A 6,657-nucleotide genomic window follows, 5' to 3' on the forward strand; every position below is an offset into this window, starting at 1 on the left:
GGGCGGGGCGGGCGGGGCGCGCGGAGGCGGTGCTGTGCTTGCAGTTACGCGGCGCGGCCGGCGGGCGGCGCTGTGGCCAGGCTCCCACTCTCCTGTTCTCGGCCGGCGAGTGCACGTTCCGACTCTATTCCCGGGGCTCAGAGAATGGCCAGCGTGGCCTGGACGGAGGCCCGCGCTGTGATGACACGTGGCAGCCCTGGCTTCGGAGCCCAGCCTGGCTCCAAGGTCCTGCCCCCTTCGAGAGGAAGGGGGAAACGATTCATAAAAATAGTCTCGGGCTGTTTGGGAAGCCAAGTTTGCAACCGGTTTCGTTTCTCCGTTTTTTCCCTGAATTCCAGAATGTCGCGTAGAGTCACGAGAGACTTTTCTCAATAAATGAATTCTCTCCACCCAGGATTTCTTGATAAAGGATTGTCTGTAAAGTAGCTACTAGCCACATGTGGCCACTGAGTGCCTGAAACGTGGATATTCTGGATTGAGATGTGCTATAAGAATAAAATACACATTGGATTTAGAAAATTTAGTACCAAAAAAAAAGTGAACTGTCCCATTAGTAATTTTTAATTGATTACGTATTGAAACGATAATACTGTAATATATTGGATTAATTAAAACAAATACATTAAATTTACCTATTTTTTTTTAATGTGGCTACTAGAAAAATTTTAATGACGTGTGGCTCCCATTTGCAGCTCTCGTATTTCTGTTGGATGGTGTGGGTTCAAGGAGCCAGGGTCCTGTTACCTTGAGTTCAAGGTTAATTCTTAACCTGTGCTCACATCAGGTAAACCTTTCATCTCTGGGTCTCCCAGAGCCAGTACTGTGCCTGGCAAGCAGTAAGCATGGCATTGGTTGAAATGAAATCACATATCTCCCCAACGTAATCTAAAACTCCACAAAGAACAAGAGAATGTTTTTTAACACCTTTATTGGAGTATAATGGCTTTACAATGGTGTGTTAGTTTCTGCTGTATAACAAGGTGAATCAGCTATACATACACATATATCCCCATATCCCCTCCCTCTTGCGTCTCCCTCCCACCCTCCCTATCCCACCCTTCTAGGTGGACACAAAGCACCGAGCTGATCTCCCTGTGCTATGCGGCTGCTTCCCACTAGCTATTGATTTTACATTTGGTAGTGTATATAAGTCCATGCCACTCTCGCACTTCGTCCCGGCTTACCCTCCCCATGCCCCACGGTGTCCTCAAGTCCATTAAGAGAATGTATTTCTTAAAGTAGGTTAGTTTTGAGAATGATGTAACTGTAAGAATTTCTATCTTGGCTTGCAAGATTTTAGCTCTGGAAAAACACACATGCTTTTGTTGGTTATTTTGCCCTGCTATGGTCTGGATATCTGCTGCTAGGAGTGCTGGGAGACAAGTGGTCAGAGTGCCTTGAGGAAATAGGCCCCATTAATACAGGAAAAATATACATAATTATCACACAATGGGCATCACTTCACTGGCGCTGAATGCCTTTTTGCAAAGCCATTTCAGATCCTCAAATACCTTAATACCAAGACTCCTTACCCTGGCTTTACATGGTCATCAGGTAACAGAGTTAGTAAGAAAAAGATGCATTCCAGTCCCATCTCCCTCCAGCCATTCCCAGTCCTCATCTTTCATCCCCTTCCCCCTCCTCCTACCGGTTTCTATAAAGAACAAGCACATGCATGTGTGCATTTTTCTGAACCTTTCAACTCCTCAGGCTCTAAGGAAGTTGAATACATGTTGGCTGTGACCTAGTGGTTGTTTTCTCACAGTCCTACCCCTTCATGAAAGTTCACGGGCATTGCCAGCCGTCTTCCAAAAAATAAAGCCACTTTTCCTGAGAGGAATACCCTGCCTCTCCCCCAGGTTCCCAGCATTTCAGGGTACCTGTTCAGTTCCCTTCTCTAGACCCGCTATCCTTCTGTTGAAAAGCTGTGTTCAGAAAGCCTTGAATTTGATGGATGTGGTCCTCTATTTTAACACATGAATTCTGAGCACCTTTCTCCCAGGGCTCAAAACACTTTCCAGTGTTTAGGATTCTGCTCTTTCACTGCTGAGGGTGCAGGTTCAATCCCTGGTCGGGGAACTAAGATCCCACAAGCTGCCCAGCATGGCCAAATAAATAAATTCATTAAATTAAATAAAAACATGACCAAAAAAAACCCACTTCCAGGCCAGAGCCTTTTTTTTTTTAAATTGCAGTATAGTTGACTTACAATACTGTGTTAGTTTCAGGTGTACAGCAAAGTGATTCAGTTATACATAGATACATTTTTTTTTTTTTTTTTTTTTTTTTTTTTGCGGTACGTGGGCCTCTCACTGTTGTGGCCTCTCCCGTTGCGGAGCACAGGCTCAGCGGCCATGGCTCACGGGCCCAGCCGCTCCGCTGCATGTGGGATCCTCCCGGACCGGGGCACGAACCTGCGTCCCCTGCATCGGCAGGCGGACTCCCAACCACTGCGCCACCAGGGAAGCCCTATATATACATTTTTTTCAGATTGTTTTCCATTATAGGTTATTACAAGATATGGAATATAGTCCTCTGTGTTATACGTAAATCCTTGTTGCTTATCTATTTTATGTATAGCAGTTTGTATCTGTTAATCCCATACTCTAATTTATCCCTCCCCACCTTCTTTTCCCTTTGGTGACCATAAGTTTGTTTTCTGTGTCTGCCATCTGTTTCTGTTTTGTATATAGATTCATTTGTATTATTTTTTTAGATTCCATGTATAAGTGATATCATATAATATTTGTCTTTCTCTGCCTAATTTCACTTGGTATAATATTCTCAAGGTCCATTCATGTTGCTGCAAATGGCAATATTTCATTCTTTTTTATGACTAATAGTCCATTGTGTGTATGTGTGTGTATACATACACACACATACACATATATATTATATATATGTATGTGTGTGTATACATACACACACATACACATATATATTATATATATATATATATATATCACATCTTCTTAAACCAACTGTCTGTTGATGGGCACTTGGGTTGTTTCCATGTCTTGGTTATTGTAAATAATGCTGCTATGAATATTGGGGTGCATGTGTCTTTCCAAATTATAGTTTTCATCTTTTCTGGGTATATGCTCAGGAATGGGATTGCTGGATCATATCGTAACTCTGTTTTTAGTTTTCTAAGAAACCTCCACACTGTTATCCATAGCGGTTGCACCAACTTACATTCCCACCAACAGTGTAGGAAGGTTCCCTTTTCTCCACATCCTCTCCAGCATTTATTACTGTAGACTTTTTGATAACCAGTGTGAGGTGATACCTCATTGTAGTTTTGATTTGCAGTTCTCTAATAATTAGCGATATTGAGCATCTTTTCATATGCCTGTTGGCCATCTGTATGTCTTCTTTGGAGAAATGTCTGTTTAGGTCTTCTTCCCATTTTTTGATTGGATTGTTTGTTTTTTTGATATGGAGTTGTGTGAACTGTTTGTATATTCTGGATATTAACCCCTTGTCAGTCGCATCATTTGCAAATATTTTCTCCCTCTTCATAGGTTGTCTTTTAGTTTTGTTGATGGTTTCCTTTGCTGTGCAAAAGCTTTTAAGTTTGGTTAGGTCCCATTTTTAAATTTTTGCTTTTAATGCTTTTGCCTTGGGAAACTGAGCTAAGAAAATATTGCCATGACTTATGTCAGAGAATGTTTTGCCTATGTTCTCTTCTAGCAGTTTTATGGTGTCATGTCTTATAGTTAGGTCTTTGAACTATTTCAAGTTTATTTTTGTATATGATGTGAGGGTGTGTTCTAATTTCATTGATTTACATAGAGCTCTCCAGCTTTCCCAACACTTGCTGAAGAGACTGTCTTTTCTCCATTGTGTATTCTCACCTCCTTTGTCATAGATTAATTGACCATAGGTAAGTAAATTTATTTCTGGGCTTTCTATTCCATTCCATCAATCTATATATCTGATTTGTGCCAATACCACACTGTTTCGATTACTGTAGCTTTGTAGTATTGTCTGATGTTTGGGACGGTTATACCTCCAGCTTTGTTCTTTTTCCTCAGGATTGCTTTGGTCATTCTGGGCCTTTTGTGGTTCCATATAAATTTTAGGATTATTTTTTCTAGTTCTGAGAAAAATGTCATTGTTATTTCGATAGCGATCACATTAAATCTGTAAATTGCTTTGGGTAGTATGGCCATTTTAACAATATTAATTCTTCCAATTCAAGAGCATGGGATACCTTTCCATTTCTTGAATCATCTTCAATTTTCTTTATAAATGTTTTAAAGTTTTCAACATATAGGTCTTTCACCTCCTTGGCTGAGTTTATTCCTAGGTTTTTTTTTTTTAACACAATTTTAAACAGTTTGGTTTTTTTTTTTACTTTCTCTTTCTGATATTTCATTGTTAGTATAAAATACAACAGATTTCTGTGAATTAATCTTGTATCCTGCTACCTTGCTGAATTCATTTATTAGTTCTAAGTTTTTGTGTGGAGTCTTTAGGGTTCTCTATATAGAGGACCATGTCATCTGCAAGTAATGACAATTTTACCTCTTCCCTTCCAATTTGGATACCTTTTATTTGTTTTTCTTGTCTGATTGCTGTGGCTAGAACTTCCAATACTATGTTAGATAGAAGTGGTGAGAGTGGGCATCCTTGTCATGTTCCTGAATTTAGCAGGAAGACTTTCAGCTTTTCACCATTGAGTATCATGTTGGCTGTGGGTTTGTCATACATGACTTTTGTTGAGATATGTTCCCTCTATACCCACTTTGGTGAGAGTCTATATCATGAATGGATGTTGAATTTTATCAAATGCTTTTTCTGTACCTATTGAGAAAATCATATGGTTTTTGTCTTTTGTTAATGTGGTATATCACATTGACTGATTTCCATATGTTGAACCATCCTTACAACTCTGGAATGAATCCAACTTGATCATGTTGTACGATCCTCCTTATGTATTGCTGGATTCAGTTTGCTAATATTTTGTTGAGGATTTTTGCATTTATATTCATCAAATAGGGCCAGACTCTATTTTTGCCACACGTCTTTAAAGAAAGATGGTACAGGAAGAAAATGAGACAGAGTGAGCTCCTATATTCTTTCCAGAGGTTAGATCCAGTCTCCCTGAACTGCACCAGGATTTTCAGCCATCTTTCAACAAAATGATGCAGGGTGTAAGCCCTCCCATCTTTACGTTGATATCTTCATCTGAGAAGCTAAAAGTGTAAAATATCAGGGTTGGTCAGACCCTGAAGTTCATTTCTATCCTGGAGAGTGTGTACAAAGAATGTCACCTGCCATTTCAGTAAACAAAGGATGTTGTGGCTATCAAGCCATCAGCCACTGCAGCCTCCCCTGACAGTTCACCCTGAGGAGAATTCAGGATGGAGAAAAACAGGAGACTGGCTCTAGAGAGTTAAGATGCATACCTAAGGAATAATTTCAGTGAGCCCAGACTCTTGCATCTTCCCATACATAGAAAGGCACTAAGATCTTTAACTTGAAATGTCTCTTTCTTGTGATTAGCATTAATCTTTTGATGTTCAACCACATGTTGTTTGTTTGTTTGTTTGTCTGTTTGTTTTCAGCAAAAATTCCCATATATCCTGGCTCCTCCCTTACCTCTTTGGAACAGTCCCTCAGAGCTACCTGAGAGGCTGCTATCCTGTGCTATAGTCCTCAGTAAGTCTGCCAAATGAAGTATAATTCTCAACTTTTAGATTGTGCGATTTTTTTCAGTCAACTCGAGTGTTCATAAGAGCTACAAAGGTAGGCAAAAGTAAAGAAAAGCAAAACCATGAGACACGGCAAAGGAAAGTAGCTAAGAGATGATCTAAAAATGATCTTCAGAAAGTGATGACCAGTGTTTTGCATCTTTAATAAAGACAAGACAAGAGGAGGAGAATCAGAGAAGCTTGGTGTATTTACATTAGGTTAGGTTACCCTACAAATGGAGTTTGCTAAAGAAAAAAAATGGAATCTACTTCTTTGGAAGTCTAAAATAACCTGTCCAAGATATGTCCAACCTCATCTAAAGCAAGGATCACGTGACCTCTAAAAGTCCTTAACAACCGGGGCATTTTTGTTTTTGTTCTGCTTAGGTCAAATTGCCTATACCGTTCTGGATGCTTTGCACAATTTGGAGAACTTCTTGAAGACAGGGGTCATTTCCTCTCTAAGCCCTTTCATTCCTCAAATACCTGGTTAAAAGCCACCAACCCTCACTGAGGCCCCTCCAGGGAGGCACCTTCACCGGAGGTTGATGGGCATTGGCTCAAGTCCAGCTGAACAATTCCCTGCTCCCTGGCTGCTGTGGTCTAGGGCACACGGCTTAACCTCACCAAGCCTCACTTTCCTCATCTTCAACATAAGTTATATGGCAACACATAAGAAGCAAGGTTTTGAGGTTTCAGATAATATAATATATAAACTTAGCACACAATAGGTATGCGAAACGTAGTCACGTTTATTATGCTATTTGCCAGGGCAAAATAATAGGCACTGGAGGTACAGAACAGGACCTGACCTTATTCAGACCCTGATCTTTAAAGGGGGCAAAGGAGATGACCATTTTAGAGGGGCTGTCCTTGGAAACCTGTTTCTACAGTCCTCCTCTTTGAGCTGGGATGAGGCATGGGAGTGACATCGTTCTTAGGCAAACTGGCGAGGCAC

The sequence above is a fragment of the Physeter macrocephalus genome, chromosome 4 (assembly GCF_002837175.3).
Source record: "Physeter macrocephalus isolate SW-GA chromosome 4, ASM283717v5, whole genome shotgun sequence".
Taxonomy (NCBI): domain Eukaryota; kingdom Metazoa; phylum Chordata; class Mammalia; order Artiodactyla; family Physeteridae; genus Physeter; species Physeter macrocephalus.